Source organism: Calypte anna, chromosome 9, assembly GCF_003957555.1.
Source record: "Calypte anna isolate BGI_N300 chromosome 9, bCalAnn1_v1.p, whole genome shotgun sequence".
NCBI lineage: Eukaryota > Metazoa > Chordata > Aves > Apodiformes > Trochilidae > Calypte > Calypte anna.
The window spans coordinates 20,986,137-21,005,712 of record NC_044255.1 but is presented as its reverse complement, the minus strand read 5'-3'; the positions used below and the strand labels follow the sequence as shown (position 1 = coordinate 21,005,712).

At 47.7% G+C, this 19,576-nt stretch overlaps 1 protein-coding gene across 1 annotated transcript in view; it reads right to left on the bottom strand.

The window, feature by feature from the left end:
• The window catches only part of SLC7A14 (solute carrier family 7 member 14), a 29,653-nt gene extending 17,964 nt beyond the window's left edge, over window positions 1-11,689 (bottom strand). The window contains exons 1-2 of the mRNA XM_030456111.1: window positions 11,647-11,689; window positions 9,268-9,338 (exon numbers count right to left, since the gene is read on the bottom strand). The gene's annotated coding sequence lies outside the window, so the exon portion shown is untranslated. The remainder of the gene's footprint in view (window positions 1-9,267; window positions 9,339-11,646) is intronic.
• Between the last annotated feature and the right edge of the window lie 7,887 nt (window positions 11,690-19,576).

Genomic DNA, 19,576 nt, shown 5'->3' with positions numbered 1-19,576 from the left:
ACTCTTCTAAGCAAAGTGAACACCGACCAAAATTCACCCTCCTTTTATCCAAATGTGATGAGACCAGCAAGTCAAGGGAGGGGATTCTTCCCCTCTATTTAGCTTTTATGAGACCCCAGCTGGAGCCCTCTATCCACTTCTGGGGCTCTCAGCACTAGAAGGACATGGACTAATTAGTTAATTAATTAAAGCCTCAAGTTGTACAGATGCTCCTAGTTGAGTTTCATAGATTCAAGTTGCCACACCTAGGTTTGCATCAAACTGACCTGAACTAGCCAAGAAGCTGGGCAGAAGCACCTGCCTGGTTTTCTATCTGTTACCACTTAGATTTTTATGTCTGCACGATTTCCTCCTGTACTTGGTACTGTAAGAGAATATCTTTCCCAAGTGATCCCATCCTTGGTTTCCTCATGGCAAAAACCTGTTGCAAGGTGAAAATAATTACTGAGGAGTCAGGTCCTAATTCATGCAAAGAAAAGCATGATGAGAATTGATGTCTGGAAGCTGAGGCCAGACAAACAAAATGGAGTGATTAACTATGAGAAGAAATGAGCATTGGGAAGAGTGGATTTGTGTCTCTTGATTCCACTCCTGGAAGTTTTTGGGAAAGTTGTGCTTGTCCCAGAGGTGCCACTGGGCCATCAGAAGAAGTGGGATGGAGGTGTCAAGGTTGTGGGCTGATCCTTGGTCCCATTCCCAGCTGTGTGCTCTGGCATGGACAGATCTGCCCTGTATTTTAAGGGACTGATGAGATTGGAGATCAGCAACTTTCCTTCATCTTGCCTGTGGTGTCCATGGGTGGCTGAGGAAGGGTTTAGGAAGGGATGCTCTGGTCTCACCTGAGGGATCCACAGCCACAGAAATATTACCAAGTTGCCCAAAATGAAAAAAAAAAATGAGCATGACTGATTTAGACAACCCAGTTCATTCTCAAGGCCTATCAGGGTACAGAAATTACTTTCTCACCAGTATTGTGAAGAACCTCAAGGGAAGACAGGGAAGACTTTGTCCAGAAATAATTTTAAACTGCTAAAATAATAAAAACCTTAAATATTTTAAACAATTTAAATTGAAACCAGGAACTGGCTGGTGGATCTGTGATGTGCCCAGATTTAGGCTGCTGAGCTGCTTCAGCTGCCTGTGGCCAGGCTGGGACCCTGTCCTCTTGCCCATTGCCATGGGGCAGCCCAGCATAGCCCTGGGATTCATACAACCCCTCCTGTATCACCAAGGGGAAAAAAACCAAATAACCTCCAAAATCTCTGAAATGAAATAACTCTCTAATTGATGCTGTAGTCAATTAAAGCGATCATTCGAAACCACCCCAGATGTTGAAGTGTGATCAGCATATTGCTGCTCTGTAGCTTGGAAAACATCCTTCCACTCCACTTGAAGCCATAAAAAAAATATCTCGGGGATGGGAAACCATTGGCATGGGGCAGAGGAGGTTTGGTTTTGCTCTGCTCCACTGACCCCAGCTGGCTTGAAGGGAGAGGGAAGGACTTTTCATGTGTGGTTTTGATCTGCTCTCTTCATTATAAACCCGGGGTGCTCAAGGGAGCAGTGGCTCGGGGGGAAGGGGAGTTTTAAGCTGGATGTGGGGATCTAGAGCTGGATTTTGGAGCTGTGCAGCTCTCCATGATCAGGCTGTCAAGGTTGGGTCTCCCAAACTGCCTCTTGCTGCTGCCACTGTGTGCTTGTTAGTGACTGCTCTTTGTATCCAAACACTCTTCTTCATTAGGGTCAACTAACTAAAACAGCAATCAAGCCAAAAGGAGAGGCCTTGCTATTTACAGGTGTGGATCTTCCTCAGTGCCTGGGTTGGTGCTGAATTATTCCTGATGTAAAGCTGCTTTCTACTGCCTGCCCCATGCTGCTGGTGCTCCCAGCATCACTCATCCTCATAACCCCCAACTCCAGTGATGGGAGCATCACAAAACCTCCTCTGTGCTTTGGGATGGCTTAGTTGATTTTTCTGTTAATGACTCCTTTCCATCCAGGTGTCCATAGTATCCTTAAGCAAAACCCTCTTAAAAAGTTCTGGGAACCAAGAAGAAACTGAATGTGGATGGTGGTGAATGACAGAAGGGAGCGCCTGTTGGTGTATTGATGGGAAAGCCAGGCAGAGGCACTTGTTAAGAGAAAAAAATGGATTTCCTCTGGTTTTCATGGCTCACAGAAGTAATTATGATAGATAAAAACTTGCTGATACCCAATCAGCAGCTGGATTGGCACAGCCCCAGAATGGGGGTTTGCTGCAGGAGTTTTTATGGAGAAAGCCTCTTCCTCCTTGCCCGGGGGAAATGAGCCTCAGGAATATGGGACTGAAGCAGGTTCTTATCAACCCCCGAGGTGATGACTTCAGGAACAGTGATATATGTTTGCCCTGCAAGATAAACAGCCCTCAGACCCCCTCCTCACTCCACACAGGGGCTGAAGCATCAGCACCCCCGGGGGACAGGGAGCCCCAAAGGCTCAAGGGGACACAAGAGGTGGCAGCAAACCCACTGCAAAGGGTAAGAGAAAAAGGGGAGGAGGAGCAGGGAAGTCAGGCCAGCACGTTTCTGCCTCTGTCTTTAATGTTTAACTCGGTAATGGTGATGCAGACCTGCAAGGAGAGGGACGAGCTCCCGGGTTTCATCACTGCTCCCAGGTCAGTCAGAGAAATGACGTCAGCGGAGTGACGCAAGATGCGGGCAGCAGCTCCGCCGACCGGGGGGATCTCTCCTGCCGGGGCTGCTCCTTACATTTAATGTTTTCCTGGCAAAAGGCAATTTGCTTTGGAGTTCCCTGCGCTGGTTTTCGCAGGGCTGATCCCCAGCTGGGCTCAAGTGGACGAGCTGGAGCTGTCTCCATCAGGAGCCCGCCCTGGGGCAGGCACGGAGCCGAGAGGAGGGCTGGTCCCGGCTGGTCCCGGCTGGTCCCGGCTGGTCCCGGCTGGTCCCGGCTGGTCCCGGCTGGTCCCGGCTGGTCCAGCTCACCTGGGTCCAGCTTCAGCAATCTGGCCAATTTTGGGCTCTTTTTAATCTTTCTATTTTTACCTCTCCTGAGGCAATTCAAGCGGAGTTGTGTTTAATTTAAAGTAAAATTCTCACTAAATTATGCTAGTGATACGTTTTAGGCTTAAAATCCATTTTCCAGGTTGTTTTAACTTAAAAAAAAAAAAAGTATTATTCAGGGATTGTGTGGCTTTTTTTTTGTCTTCATAGCAAAACGGAGTTGAGCAGCACTTTTCTCTGCTGCTTCCATTTGTGTTATTTTAAGTGCTTTACCAATGTTAGCACTGCTGTAAGATGGTTAAACATCATTATCTGCTTTCAACAAATAAGCAAAATAAAAAAGGAAACACTTAACTTGGCCAAAGATATCAAGCAAGGGTGCCACGCATCCACAACCAGCTCCCAGGAATCCTTAAACTTTGGATTCCAGTCTCTTAGTGCAAAGAAGAGTCAACAGAACATCGAAATGTAACCCAATAAAATAATTAGTGTGCAAATAGAAAAGATCTATTTGCCTCTCCCAGCTTTCAGAGGTGAGATGGTTTAACCCCTGTGGCCTCTGGGGAGAGGCTGGACTGTCTGAATAACCAGGGAAAAGGTGGAGGGAAGGATGAATGAGGTGTTGAAGCTCTTTTCAGTCTTCCAGCTGTTGGGTCCCACTTCCTAAGCTAAATGGCTGCTTCAGGATTTGGGCACTGTGAAGGGAAGCAGTGAGGAGGTGGCTGAGGGTTCATCTTCCTGCCTGGATGAGGACTAGGTGGGAGCTGAAGTAACACATTCAGAGGTGAAATCAGCCCATCATGGTGAAGCCCAGCAGATCCCTTGATATCGAGTTGTTCTAAACTTTGCCAGGGTTAATTACATGCCAACCTCACAAGCAACTTGTCCAGGGTCTGCTGCCATCCTCTGGGCATCAGCATCTGGTGGGAAACAGCTCTGGAGCTGGATGGATTTGGAGGTAGCACCTTTGGCTCTTACAGCCTGCAGGGGATGGAAACCTTAATCTACCACTTGCCTTTTCTAAGATGCTCATGGGCATCCCTGCAGGTGCAGCCTCTTCCCATAGACAGTAATTGCAGCTCTCCGAGACATCAGGTTTTCTGCTGGTCTTCTCCCTTGTGCCCACAGAAAGCAGTCCTATGCCTGAAAATGAGATTTTCCCTTTGTTTTCTGTCCTTTCCATACATGTAGCAACCCCTCATGGTGCAGAGCAGCAGAGGGCTCAGTGGAAGGTATTTATGACAGATACAACAGTCTGTGAGTGCCAAGCTGTAAGTAATGCAAAATGCATGAAGTGCTCCATTTGTGTTTGCAAAAAAGCTATTTAATCACCAGAGGGAAAAAAAGAAAAAGAAAAAAGGGAATTACAGAGGAAAAAGGTATAATAAATTTGTACATTTTCAAAAAGGTCTGGTTTGCCATTGTTGTCTTGAGATAGCAAAGTAAAAGCCTGAAAAAATCTAATGCTGCTGCTAATGTGGGGAAATGGCAAATCAATAGGTGAGAGAGCTGGGCTGGAGATGGAGAACCTGAAACTTATTGGAACTGCTGTGATAGGCTCCCTCTGCACCAGTGAGGAAACCACACAAAGTGAGTCAAATTTGTTTCTCTGTCAAGGAAATGGAGAAAGCAGTGACCTTACAGAAGTGCCAGAGTGGTTAATTCAGTTGCGTTTTCTAAGGAAGCAGAAGAGAGAAACCAGACTAAAAACTATGAATGCTCCTCCAGCTTCTGCTTGGTTGGAAGCAGTATTGCTTCTGTACCTGCAGAACGAGCCTCATGGCTCTGTGCTCTTCTGAGCACTCGTTTGTGGTGGCTGTGTGGTTTTGCATTTGAAAAAAAAGGTATTTATATCCAATACCATCAGATATGGCCTCTTCCATCTTTTACAGTCACGAGCCATGGCACAGGCAAGTAAATGAGAGTGCCAAGGCAGTTGTGCTCACAGGTCTGGGGGCTCAGGCTTGTTTCGAGGACTAACGTGCTGACTTTTGAAATCTGGGTGTTTAAAACACCATGAGGTGGGTGCCCAGGAACCAGGATCCATCCCATATGCTGGCACAGACTCCTGCAACCCTCCCTCTGGTCTTGAGAGTAATAGCTCCAGCCCTGAGCTGTCACAGGGGCAAGAGGCACCTCCCTGCCAGTGCAGCATCTCTGGGTGACAGTGAGTTGTCTGTCTGCAGTGTTGTTGTTGGCATCAGCAAGGTGGTTGCCTTCTGTTTGCAGCTCTGGGCTTTTTCCTACTTTGGGGCAATGTTCATATATGTACATATATGAAAATACTTTCAGTTATTGCTACTTGGATGAAGCACAAGTTTTCTGTACTGACAAAGACTGCCTTCCTATTGCTGTTTTGACCCACTTTACAGATTCTCTTCTAGAATTATACACTTGTAAAAAGCTGTCTGTGTTTTAACAACACGCAGAAGGAAATCTCTGTAATTACTGGGCTCTGCTGCCTTTTTCTTTCCTCTGTGGATCCATATTTTTACACCACAGAATGAAAGTCATCATGGTTTGCTCCAAGCCAGGCATGAGAGATTTTTTTTCATTTGACGTAATTCACAGAAGGGGTTATTTATTAATGTGTGAGGCTCTCTCTAAACAAAATGGATTTTTACTGTTGTGAGAGTCAGGCTGATGAATCAGTGTGACAACTTATTTAATTTCTGAATTGCATGTTGAATTTCAGTGGCAAAAACACAAATTAAATCTTGCAGTAAAGCGCTGATTTAACACTTTGGCTTTGGCATCTAAAGAAGGGGAAAAAAATAATGACCTGTGTATCAAATACAGGATCTAAAAACTAATTATTGTCAAGCCTATTCATTTTGAAGATTGTAAGATTGGGGTTTTTTTGTTTGTTTTTTGTTTTTTTAATAGCGATTCCTTTATTTCCTACTAAGAAATTGCTTTCCCCCCTCTCAACACTGACTCTCACCAGCCCCATTCCTGGCTGGATTTTCTCCAGTAGGATTCTCAACTGGTCTTTCGTGCTGTAAATACATCAGGCTTACAAACACAGTTCAGGTCTTGCTGGTTTTCAAATGCATTTCTCTTTTGTATGTGCACATGGTCTCATTAATTACTTATCGTGTTCCATCAGTGGTTATACAAATGTAATTGATTATGCCTGGCTGCCCCCTTTCCATGATTTTGGCTCTCAGCTCATTAATGCAGGAGATGTTCTCAGAGAAACCTTTTCCTCAGGAGAAGCTGGAAAGACTTTTTTCAACCTGGAGCCTGCTAAAGGCTTCAGAGGAAGCCAGAGGAGTGCATGCAGATCAGTGGGGCTTTTTGCATATGAACAAGGCAGCCTAAAGCTTCAGGGTAATTTGGCTGGTTGCAGCCTCTGTCACCAAATTCCTCAGCAGAAGTGTGAGGTAGATCCAGTGCACTCGTGAGGAAGTGAATAGCAGCTGAATCCTGCTGCTTTTATTACATGTTTGGCTGCTTATTATTATTCACAAAGACAAAAAAAAAAATCCTTGCCTTACATGAGTAATCCTGCATTTCAACCCAACTGATTATATGAGTAATGTGAGTGCAAGCTGATCAAAGAAGATGGTTTAGAATGAATATTCTGTGTTTAGTCATCTACTGTCATCAGTCAGGGAGAGGCAGCGTGACACCCAAGCAGTGTGTTGGGTGAGTAACACCAGGGCTTGCCACGTTTCCCCGTGAGCCCCAAATGCACATCTAACACTAAATCAGCCTCTAGGGTGGCACCAGGGAAGCAGAATCAAACGGAGAATGATGCCTTCTTTAAAAAGCATAAAAATGAGGGTGTTAACAGCATTCCTGAATGGTGCACCACACACTGCCTGGAGATGTCCTCATGTAGGAAGGGAATCAGCATGAGCAAACCTTCAGCTTAGCATTTAGGTAACTACATACTTGCCCTTAGCCTCCCTTACAGGTGAGACCCCAAAACCCAACAGGCAACACGTTTTGTTCCCCAGCTGAGCAGAGTCTCCCCGTGGTGTTTGCTGCCCTGCCTGGCAAGCACAGCTCTGCCATGGGGAGCAGAGAACACAGGCTCTGGACTATTACTGCTCCAGTTCTTGTACCAAAGCTCTCAGCCAAAGGAACCTGACACATTCCTTCTGTCTTCATTGACTCTGTGCAGAGCTGGTGACCCTGGTTATTAATTGCACATCTCCTGGTCCCTGCTGCTTCCACAGCTGATGAGTGTGTGGAACACACCTGATGTCACCCAGGTGCCCCCATACCCAGGGGTTTCCTGAGCATCTTGCTGCAGGCACAGGACCTGACACCAATGCTCTCTGCCTATTCCCAGCTGGGGATGAAGGACAGGCAGTAGAAGCAGGTGTTTCCTTCACTACCAGACTAAGGTGCCCAAATCCTACCTGGAGGCCACCTGGGTGTTGCTGAGCACCACAGTACATTTAGTACAACTCGACAGGTCCATCATTCAGACTTGGTTCCCTAATGCTCAAGCACATGTTTAAAGCCATGTTTTAATCATGGTGCTGTGGGAAGAACATGCCCAGAGGTGCAAATCCTGTCTCAACATAAGGGGCTGTCTCAATCTTCAGGTTTAAAAAACCTGGCTGAGTAAGACCCAGCCTGCACAGAGGGAAATGAGGACCTGCAGAAGGAGTGGGCAACACCACCAGCTTATTGGTGTCACCTCAGGGATATGGCTGTGGATATGGCTGCCCTCAAACCCACACGTTTGGTTTTAGAGATGTTTACCCAATATTTTGACACAGATACCCCCTGTAGATACTTGTAGCCTGGCAGCAGGAACCCATCACCCTGTAGGCAGCAAACCACTTGATCCTGTGACTCTGTTCTCTCAGAATTAGGGCACAGTGCTTGAAAACCCTGCTCTGCAAAAGCTCTTTTTTTTTTCTGTTCACCTCCCAGGTAGATTTATGGTCTCATGTCTTCCAGTAAATTATTGATACAGTCACCATGCAGAGGAACAGAAACAACAGAGTCACGTGCTGCCTGGCTCCACCTCGCTGGCTTTGTTGTGTAAGTGCCTGGGCTTTGCTCTGACAGTTTTATAGCAGGGAAAAATAGGTTTTTATTAAAGGATGTTCCAGCCTGGTGACAAAAAGGGATGGGGTGGTGGCAGTGTCAATGCTTGCTGGGACAACCAGCCTGATGCTGAGGATTGCATAGTCTAGAGGCAGGGCTGGTAATCCATGAGCCCAGGAAACACACCCAGGAGAAAAATTGCCTGGTAGGAGAGGGCAGTTTCCAGCTGACAACCACAGCTTAGCTCCATCTCATCACTTCTTAATGAAAAATGTTTTAGAAACCTCTGTGGTTGGTGGATCTAAGGTAGAACTTGCTCCCGTTTGGCTTACTGAGTTCAGAAGCCTTACCCTGGGCTAAGGTGAGACTCTGGTCAGGCTTCCTCAACCAGGGAAAACAGCTTTAAAATATCCACTGTTATCTCTTGACTCTAGCTCCTTTTGCAACCCTAGACCACAAGAATAGCAAGTTTGGGTCCAAGCATGACTTTATATTTGATAGAGAAAATCAATCTGGGAGTGATTTAAAAAAAAAAACAACCCAACACAATGTTAATCAATATGAAAGACACAAATGCTACCTATCTCCTAACAGGGCTTTTTTGTGTGTGACATAGGGATCCCACTGCCACACACAGATGAAGGGTTTGATTCTTTTTTTCATCCTTATTTTTAAAATATCTTCCTAATTTAGCCAACATGTTGGTTAAACTTACTCATTATGATGATCTGGATAGCTCAGGTTCTTTGAAAGCAAACTATGTGTTATTTGGGGATGAAGAAGTCTGAGAGATTATGTATATTCTGATACATATATATATTCTGACTCTCTGTAACTGTCTTTTTTTTTTTCCATGAAGACTCTAGGATAGTATTATTTTTAGTGTTAGTTCTTGCCATCCCAATAGCTCAAATTGTTGCAGGTCTTCACAGGAGAACCATTAATTCAAGCAATGAGAATTTATCCTCTTCTCAACGAGTTTTCTAGAAAAACTCCTGTTGCCTTCAAAGGAAGATGGATGAAATCCTATTACATGTGTGTGATTTCAGAGCAGAAAAAACAGCCTGTCTTGTGCTCAAGAAGGAAGTAGTGTCAAGTCAGCCTATATATATGTATGCTTGAAAATATTTTTGGCAGGATTCCCTTCTGATAATATCACATCTGAGACTCTGAAGTTCCATAAAGACTGAATTTTCACATGATCCTAAAAAATTAGAGAAGGGTAAGATATGTCTAGACCTAAGCAAAATCTCACCTGCTGGGAATCTTGTACTTGTCCAGGGGGAAGGCTGGGGCACCTGGGAGCAAAGTTGTACATCCCTGTGCCTAACTTGGGGAATGAAGGATCAAAGTTACCATTAAGTCCATAGCTTCCAGGCAATTACTCCTGCAGGGAGCACAAGGACTTGTTTTGGCTGCATCACACCTTTTGGGAGGACATCAAATCTTGATATAAACAGATGGAGAATCCAGCAGGCTTTCTGATAGCTCCTTCATCAGGTCATCAGCCCTCCACTGTTTGTAAAAGTGACCCTTCACTTAAATTGGAATGGTTTGGCTTTAGCATCTTGGCACTAGTTCATGTTGTGCCTCCCTGGCTGAGGGAGGAGTAACTCAGTGCTTAGTAATTTCTTTCTGTAGAGGCTATTAGATTCAAGAATCAAGTCACTTCCCACCCTTCTTTGTACTGAAGGGAGATGCTCAGGTGCTGTAGTTTCTCCATTGTAAGGGTCTCCCTCTGGTCCTTGACAGGATTTGCCTTTCCTTTCCCCCCACCTCTGATTTTAATGTCTTTTTTGTTGATGCCTACTGTATTCTAGCAGTATCAGTTTCCAAGAGCTGAGGTAAAATTTCCTTCCTACATCTCTCCTTACTGAGTAGCAATTAAGTGAGACCTTTTTTTTTTCTTCCCCTTGGTCTTGTTCAAATACTTGTCCTGTTGCAGACACTGCCTCCGCCCTGTCCCTCAGCTATGTGCTGTAGATTTGGCTTTACTTTGAGAGGACCTAGGATTCTTTGCTGGCATCAGTCACTGCTCATCACTCTCTGTTTTCTTGGCAAAGTTCAGCACTTTTGACAGATGAAAGCAGGAAACAGCACTTGGGCCTTGGATCCCTTCAAGAACCCCTTCATTTCTCTGTTCTCATGCAACAAGGGCTCCCCACAGAGCAGCACGTTTTAAGAACAGGTAATTAAGTCAGTTTAAGCTAAGTAACTTTTCACTTTAGTATTGTTCTTGGCTTCTTTGAGGTTTTTTTGTTTGTTTACAGTGTGCTGTTCAGCTATGGTAATACGCCTCAGCAATGTGTACCAACAAAATGAACACATCTAAATATCTTTAGCAATCAGACTTCCAGTCTCATGACAGTTTTTGGGCAATTAAACAAATGGCTTGGCATGTTAAAATGTACTTGCCTACTACTCAGGGATACTAGGAGGATTAATTAGCTAATATGCTAGATTAAATCAGGCATGGCCCTCTTGAGCCAAAAGTCTTCTCTGGGGTCGGTATGAGTAATGTTTCCTACTCCTGCCTGAAATCTGTGTTGATTTAAGAAGCCTTATATTAGAGTCCTCTCACTCCAGCCTGTAGCAGGAAGGGACTAAGTCAGTCTGTATAAATTTGGATCTAGCAGGCCACAAAACCTGAGCTGGAAAGTGGTCCAGAGAGCAGAGATCAGAATTTTCAAGAGGGTGATGCTGAAGCACACCTACCCGGGGCTGAGGCCAGCAGCCGGCTGGCATGAGGCAATTCAAAAAATACCCGTGGGGAATCAGAAAAACAGCACCGAGTCCGGGTATGACGTAAAAAGCAAGCTAACTCCATTACCAGCCTCCAAGTCAGAGGGAGTTTTGGCGTAAGCGGGGTGGCCGGTGGGGAGGGGGGAGGCCGGGCCGGGGCCGCCCCGTCGGGGTTTCAGCACCGCGGACAGCGCCCGCCCAGCCGCCCGCCCCACGCGTGACCCGGCCCCTCCCGCACCCCCGGATCCCCCCCACACCCCGGTACCCCTGGACCCCTCCAGCACCCCAGGTCCGGCCTGCCCCCGCCTCCCTCTCGCTCTTTCTCCAGCTGGGGTTTCCTTTCCGCCTGTTGCCCCCCTGCCCGCAGCTCCCCGACCTTCCCCCTCACGTGTCTTGTGCCGGAACCTGTAGCGAAAGCTGTCCCTCCGGTCGGGCCACCCGGTATTTCTCTTCTCACTCTTTGTTTTTTTTCCTCTTTCCTATCAATCCCCTGCCAGTCAGCCCTGACGTCCTCACCTCCTCACCTCCTCCCCTCCGGTGAGTGCCCCGGCACTTTGTAAACACGGGGCCGCAGAGCCCGCCCGGCGAGAGGGGATGCCCGAGCGGGCTGGGGTCCTCTGGGGCCGGTCCCGGGGGTCTACCCCTGGCTGAGTGGAGCAGGAGCGGCCCCCGTGTGCGGGGACGGGGGGGCTGGGCCGTCGTCGCCTTCACCCTCCCCCGCGGGGCACCGGCCTCGCAGCCGCCCCCTCCCCCTCCCGCACCCCGAGAGGCTCCGAGCCGCTCCGCCGGCCCAGCCAGGAAGGTGGCAGCGCGGGGAAGCGCATCTCCTCTTCCCCATTCTCTATCCCCATTCCTTCCCTTCCCTTCTCTTCCCTTCCCCTCGGGCACTCACCGCCGGGTGCGGGGCGGGCGATGCTGCGGACCCCGGCGGGGGCGGCCGCGCTGCTGCAGCCGGCGGGGGTGGGACCGGGGGGGGGCTGCGCTGGGCACCGCCGGCCCCGGCTCCCGGCCGCGCAGGCAGGGCGGAGGGAGGAGGGAGGGAGGGATGAAGGGAGGAGGAAGGATGGAGAGAGGGAAGGAGGGAGGAGGGCGCTGCAGCTCCTCAATTATTCAGCGCTTCCCCCTCCCTCCCCGCCCGCCGCATGTGACCGCCCGGCAATACCCATGGGTCGAGCCGTGCCGGTCCCAGGAGACTTCCTTGCACCGGGCTGTCAGCCCCAAGGCCACGACCCCCACCCATCGAGTCCTCTCCGCCTGCCCCAGGTGTCCTACAGGCGGCCTCACAGCCCGTCTGCTGAAAAATACCTTTCCTGGATGCTGAAAAATACTTCTCCTGGCTGCCTCCTCCAGAGCCGGGTTTTTGTCCCTCCGACGACCCTCCAGCAGAGTGGGGAACCCCCCACTTTGTTTTCTCCTTGAGCTACACTGAGATTTTGGAGCTAATGCTGTAATCCTGGAACAGGCAGAATTAGGACTGAAATAATGCCTCATGTATTGCAGTGTGCCATGTTGTCCAGACCTCTGCATGGCCTGTCTGGGAGGAGTTAGATACCAGGTGCAGGATAGATTTTATATTTTATGTCCACGGCTGATTCTGATAGCTGAGATTCTTGCTCAAGATGATTCTTTGTTGCATTTTTATTTCTTGATTTTGCTAGCTGGTTTGCTCTAGAAACACTCCTGCCCTGTATCTGTACTGATACCATTTGGATATTGAATCCAGAATGGTTTCTTTCTCCAGTGGTGTCTGGTGGGGATCAGATTTCAGTCTCTGTTACAGCTGCATGGTCTAGCTTCTAGCAGGGTGTGCTTGGAGTGGAGAGAAGCTGTTCATTCTGTTATCTGCTGATAAAGGTGAAAGGGATAAATCCTTCAGCTTGGGGCCAGCTGGAGAAGCCACTCTTTGCCCAGTGTGAGTGACCCCAGCAGGAACCATGGCAGTGACTTGCTGGGGACCTGCAAGCAGCAACACCACCCAGATAAACCTAACCAGGGTGTCCATGATTCTTTGGGTGAGATAGTGGACCACAAGTCACCTCTGATTTCCCTTCCAGCCCTGATTTCCATAGTTTTTTATTTGTGGCTTTCCAGATGAGTTCCACTGTTTGTTTTCCCAGTTCTTCCCAGGCTCCTTCCTCTGCCCAGCTTAGCTCAACCTCCCTCTCATCCCTCCCTCCCAGCAGTCTCTTTGCAGCTCCTCTCTTCCTGACCAAGAACAGGAAAACCTCTCCCAGGTTACTGCTGGTCAGCAGAAGGTGTGATCACAGGATGACCTGATGCTCTGTTCCCTTCCTGCTGCTCTGCCAGCACACATCACCCCAGACAGCACACAGCAGAAAAAGCCTCCTTGGAGCCAAAGTGCAGCCAGCTGATGACCCTCCTCACAACCAGGGGTTTTGAAACCTCTATTTTTCTTCCTTCCTTTATTCTTTGATTGCCTGAAAGCAGGGCTTAGAGCTGCAGCTGCTCTCCTTTGTAGTCCCCATGTTTTCCATTTGGTTGTTGGCTCCTCCTCTCATTCACTGCCTTTCCCTGGCTGCTTTTGCTCAGTCTGTGGGCACTACACAGAGCTGTGGGCAGCTGAACTCGGGAGCTTCCCTTTGACCAAATCTGAGCAAAAGAGAAAAGCTTCCCCACTTGCCATTGCATCTTGTTTTGCAGAGCTTTTAAGACCCTGGTGTGCTCTAGCTGAGAGCACTCTCAGCATTTTGCACTAACCTCAGGCTGTGGTTGTGGGGTGTGTGAGTGAGGGACATGTGAGGGGGGGTGTGTGTTTCTGAAATAATTTAAGTGTGGCCAGGTTTTAATGGGATTTATCTTTGTGTGTGGGTCCAGGGTCATTTGTGCTGTATTCACTCCTTGGGGCTGCAGCAGGATTGCAACCCTAGGGCTGAACTGCAGGCTGGTGCTATCAGCACCTCTGGCCTGGTGCAGTTTGGTTGGTACCAGCAGAAAGGGAATTTTGTGTCCTCTTAGCACATACTTGTAGCACCCAGATTTGCATGGGTCATTGTGGGGTACCACGATACCACCCCTGCCTTCCACCTTCCCTCTGCTGCTCAGAGCTCTTGCTCCTGCAGATTTGGCTGTATAACAGTTCTCCAGACCCTCTTACAGTCCAACTTTGATCTACTTTTTACACGTTTGCCTCTTTTTTATCCATTGGTACCTACCTGAAACAGCTTGCCACCAGCTGGTCAGAAAAATTAATATAATAAAACCTACAAATGTCTTGTTAGAGGCTCACACTCTCTCTCTCTGCCAATAAATCCATGAAAAGTCTGTGTTGGTACCATTTTTGTGCTGTGGTACTTTATCTTTCACCCTCAGGACAGAAAACTAACACCAAGTCCTGCCAGCATCTGCACCCCTGTGAATGGAACTGAAATCCAGGAGAGCAAAACCCAGCAGCAGGACAGAGGGAAATGATACTTCCCAGAGGAGCAGCACCTCACTGAGGTCTTTAAGCTCTCCAGAAGCTGCAGTCCATCTTGGGTTGTTTTCAGTTGGTTTGTGTTTGTACCCAACAGCCTTGCATGCTACTGCTGAGAACACCAGCTTAAATTTAGTGGTCTGCAGAGTTTTTTAGCATTTAGTTACTGGATTTTACCCAGAGAGTGAACTATTTATGCTTGAATAAAGCAAGCCACCTTATTTTTATTTCTTTTTTCTGAGGGGTGGGGAAGCACAAGATGTTTTAGCTGTCTGCTTGATTTATCCATCTTGCTGCTAATAAGGGATGGGGTTTCGCCCATCCCAGGGTGTGAGGAGGCTGCAGTTTATCTGAGTGCATTTGCTTTGCATGCAAATAAGAGGCTTTGTTGTCTGTTGTTTCTTTTCCACAGAACTGTAGCTTTTTGCCTGTCTGGAATCACTGTTTGTCCCGGGAGCAGAGCTGGCAGGGAAAGGTTTCTGGGTATCCCACAGGCCGAAACTCAGCAACATCAGTTGCTGCAAGTCTGCACCCCAACCAGCAGCACTGCAGAAAAGGACTACATTGATCTGATAGTTTGTTTTCATTGATGTTTCTATTGATCTCCTATTCCCTGATGATTTTTGCTGCTAAATCCAAAGGGCTGTGTTGGGAAGGGGCAGCACTCAAGGCGAAAGCATCACCCAGAGGAAACCACAGTGCAGTTTTCCTTGAATTAAATGTGATTTCCTCATTGAAGCTCAGCCAAGGTGTTTTGGCTAAGTCATAGCAGGTCTGTTCAACCTGATTTTGTATCTCAGCTGAAGGACGATGAGCCAGAGCCTACACCTCTGAAGTCACCATGGATTTAATATCTTAATGCAGCCCTGGCTGAGTGCTGCTGGAAGAGCAGAGGGGCATGGATTGAATTACCTGCAGTGGATTAGTTGAAGTCTCCTATTCAAGAACCACAGGGCCTGATGCAGCTCAGCTTTCAGGGGAGGCTGATAGGATCCTAGTCCATGGTAGCATAGTTTTAGGTTTTAATTTGGTATTCATTATACCTTTATCAGCCATCAGGGGCCCTGCTCACTTACGAGCTGCTAATGGGATGTGGTGCAGGTTCCCCTGACTTTGGTGCAAGACTTGCTGTTTGTTGGGTCTCTGGTGTAGGAAGCCCCATCACAGGGAAACCATTCTTTAACAACCCTCCTTGGATACATAGGTGTGGGGAGTACCCCAAAGATGCTTGAAAATGAATGCAAAAGGTGAACCAGGAACCATATTTCTCTAGGAAATGAAGACTGGATTTTGGGCTAATTTCTGTCTCTTAGTAACTTAAAATAGCCTCCTCTCTGTTTGTTGAGGCTAATAAGACATTAATATGCACATCTTAACAGTAAACAGGTTTCAAGGAAGATTCTGTGGTGCTGGGAGAGGATATTGGGATGGTGTGTTCATCACTGAGGTGCCAGCTAGCATGCAAAAAAGATTCTGCTCTTACAAAGCAAGGGAAGAATTGAAAAGTTGAGGAAAAAAAAGAAGTTTTCCTACTAGTATGTAGACAGAAAAAAAGGGCAATACAGAATGCAAAGCAAACAATTGTGTTGCTTCTAATCCAGTTAGCTCTAATGCTAAAAAATAGATATTTTGAGTAATGGGCCAGGTATGGAGATAATGTAGCTTGAAATCAGTTCATAAATTAAATGCTGTTTACCCACTCTGCTTTTCCTTTTCCTTAATTGTTGTTTCCCTGGCCCTTAACTTTGCACATGTATAAAGACAGGCTTTTAGAAATTCCATCTAGCAGGAAAAATCCACTGGGCTTTTCCACAGGGGAGTTAATGGCTTTTATGCAAGGGTTTACTTCATCTGAAGTGATGTTTTCAGTCTTGTAAAGCCAGTGCTGAAAGGAGCTGGAAGTGAGTGCTGAAGAAGGGGATGATGCCTCCTCCTCTGTGCAGGGGAAAATGGAAAGTTGTGCCTTGCTTCCTGCTTTGGGGCCCAGTAAAATAGATTTCAATTGAAAACCATCAGTGGTGAATGAGTAATTTCTTCATGTATCCATCCAGCAAAAGAGGAAGGAACACAACAATTAGACAAACCAGATTAATGCTGGGTCCATGTGCTGCATCGACAGCCCAGCTTCTGCTCAAACACACCCTGATAGAGCCAGGCAATAACTGAGCTGTATTTACCTTCTTGATTTATGAGAACAGAGATCAGCCAGGACTCTGAAGCATGATTCAATCAGCTTTCTCATGGCTTACTCAGCTCCTGGTTAAAAAATGACCACTGTTACAGACAGGGGAAAGCCATCCCTACCATCCCTTCTCCAGCCCCTTAGGGAGGGTGTAAATCTCCAGTGGTCCTCACCACCCAGCACTGGAAATGATCTTTACCTCCTGGATCCACTGAGTGTGCTCACCCTCATCCACAGTCTTCTTGTTTGGTCACCATGTTTGATGTGGCTCGTGGAAAGCAGAATCCCAGCCTGGCTGGGGTTGGAAGTAACCTTAAAGATCATCCAGTTTCACCCTCCCTGCATGGGCAGGGACACCTCCTACTGGACCAGGTTGCTCAAATCCACATTCATCCTGACCTTCAGCACTTCCAGGGATGGGACATCCACAACCTCTGACACAATGCAATATTTGAACCTTGTTTTACCTCGTTGCAAGGGAAATGTGCAACAGCTCAGTGGCTTCCCTTGGGGACAACAGGGACCTTGGGTGTCCCAGCCAGGCTTGGGACACATGGCATGTGCTGGGAGCTTGGCAGGGTGGGCAGAGCTACCTGCAGATAGTTTTTAACCATGCAGGAGCATGAAATAGCAGGCAAAAAACCCCCAAGAAACAAAGGAATCGTTGTAGCCCTGCAAAGGGAATGAGGAAAATCCCTCAGCTTTGTGTTCATCATCACCTCTTACATCTGCAGGATCAAAAGCAATTAAAAAAATGCAAATTCTTCAGTATTTTCCCACCAGACTAATATATATGGTTTTGATCCCAGTTTTCTGTTATGCTGGTCTGCAGCCTGGCTAACTGGGGCTGGGCACCGAGTCCTTCCCACCAGGAAACATCAAAGCTGAGGGACGTGGGGGGAAAAGCTGCTCTGTAATTTTGGGGAATGGGAACCTGTTGCTGCTGACCCACAAGCTGCTCCTGAGTGGTGGCACTGTCACCCCAGGGGACAGAAGGGACCTTCCCAGGCTTCACCACCATCTGCAGAGACAAAACCCTGCATCCTGGGCAGGACAAACAGGAGTGCAGGCAGGCACAGGGATTAAACCCCAGGAGGTTTTCATAGCATGTCTGAGCTTTAAGGAGGAATTAAAATTTGCCTTCTAGTAATGACTGTATTGTGCTGACATGGGGTTACTTTGAGATCTAAAGGGAGACCTGGCTTATAACTTTGGTTTGGCAGAATTTCCTGGGGTGTTTTTTGTTGCACAGATGGGAGTGAGGAGAGTCATGAGGAATGAAATTCTGCCATGGGATAATACATACTGTAGCCTTATTGAATCTCTCCTCCCACCCTGCTGACTAACCTAGGTATGAAAAGGCTTCACCCAGCTGGAATTCTGCTTTCCCACTCCCCTGGGAGGATGAGCTGCCTGATGCTGGGCACACACATGGGCCATGAGGGTCTGACAATGTTGCTGCCTCCAATACTTTATAGATGTCCACACCTCCAGGTGGCTTTTTATCCCCTTGTGCGCACACCAGACTATAAAGCCAATTCATCCTGGGCTTCTTATGAGGTTTCCTGGTGCTGAAGCACACAGGAGGGGATGCAGGATGATGGGGTTTGCTGGCTGTTTCACTCTTTCTGATTTCCAGCCTGGAAATAGCTGTTCAGTTGAGTAATTTCCCTTTTCCTGAAGTCTGAAGATGTGTTGTGCTCTGACCTGGTTGCTGTGGAACATCACCACTCACTGGTGGGTGATTTGTCCCATGTTGCTTTCCAGCAACTGATTTTTGGAGAGGAGACAGTGAACAGGGGATGCTGGCTTGAAGAGACTTGTGTTTTCCTTTTTTTTTTTTTCTCAAAGCAGAAACCCCAGTGTTTTGTTGACACAGAACACAACAGCTCTTTTGCAGCCCCTCCAGTCAGGCTGAACTACTCTGAATAAATTGAATGTTAAAGCAACATCTGAACAAACCCAATCTCCTGATGGATGGTTTGGTCCTACTTGGAAATGCAAAAGTTCAGCATAATGGGCTCCTCAAAGATAACCAAAGATAACCCACCCTCCCAAGTCCCTATTCATAGCACTTATCCAAGTCTGTCCTCAACTTTTTCTGTGTTTTCTGTGACTTAAAAGATATTTTTCCTGCTGGGAGTGGATTGTCTGAGCATGTTTCCAAGTGTAGCACTACCAGGCAGTCTCACAGCACAGCAGCTTGAGTATGGGTTGATGAAAACAAACAAGTGCCTAAATTGGAGAGTCATTTGACATTGTGCATTTGAAGGAGATGTTCCTCCTTATGATAATAAATTATTTTTAGGCAGGCAGAAGAGGATGGGCAGCCCGAGGGAGAGCAGGAGGGGAGCCATGGCCCCAGCAGGCTGTGTCCAGTTGGAGAACCCATTGCTGGAGGAACAGTGGGTATCTGTGTGGAGGGAAGAAATGCCTGCCCAGCACTGAGGCAGAAATCTTGAGTCAGAGCCATGCCATCTCTTTGGAAATTTGTGATTTTTCCTCTGGTAGGAAGCACCAGTGGGTAATATGTAGCTGTCAGTAGGTGCCAAGTGGCCAAATCCAGCAGCAGAGCTGTGCGTGCTGAAATCAGAGCTGACGTTGTCCTGCTTTCTTAGTGCTCTTTTCTGACATTTCCCCTGGTTGAGGTTGTAATTTTCTGTCAAAACAGAACTGCAGAGCTGTGCATTTTAATCTCCTGTAATTACAGTCCTCAGGAACTCGGTCATCCCCTGCACCACTCCCCCTACTCTCCCCCCTTGCCCCTGCAGAAGCCGATTGAAGTGCTATGACAGGAGGGGGCTGGAAGGGGGGGTAGGGGGGGATGTGTTGTCCTCCAGGGCCTTTTTTCTGCCTCCTGCTATTATTTTGTGAGCTCTGACTTGGGGTTGACTGCTGCAGCAATAACCTCCTTCCCCATCACTCCCTCCTCAGGCGGGGGTGACACAAAAGCCACCCCACACCCAGCTCCTTCAGAGCTGCTGTGACTCAGTCTGCAGTCTGGGGGCTCTTTGTTTAATCTGGAGGAGGAGGAGGAGGATGAGTCATGGGAGGCAAAGGCAGAGGCTCAGCTGGCAGCAAGCAGGCAATGGGCTCCTCAGTCTGCTCAGCTGGGACAACTCATGTTGGTGGAGAGGCACCCCCTGCCTCCCACAGCAGTGGCACCCACCCATTGCCTCTGCCTGGGCAGCTGAGCTGAGAGGTGCC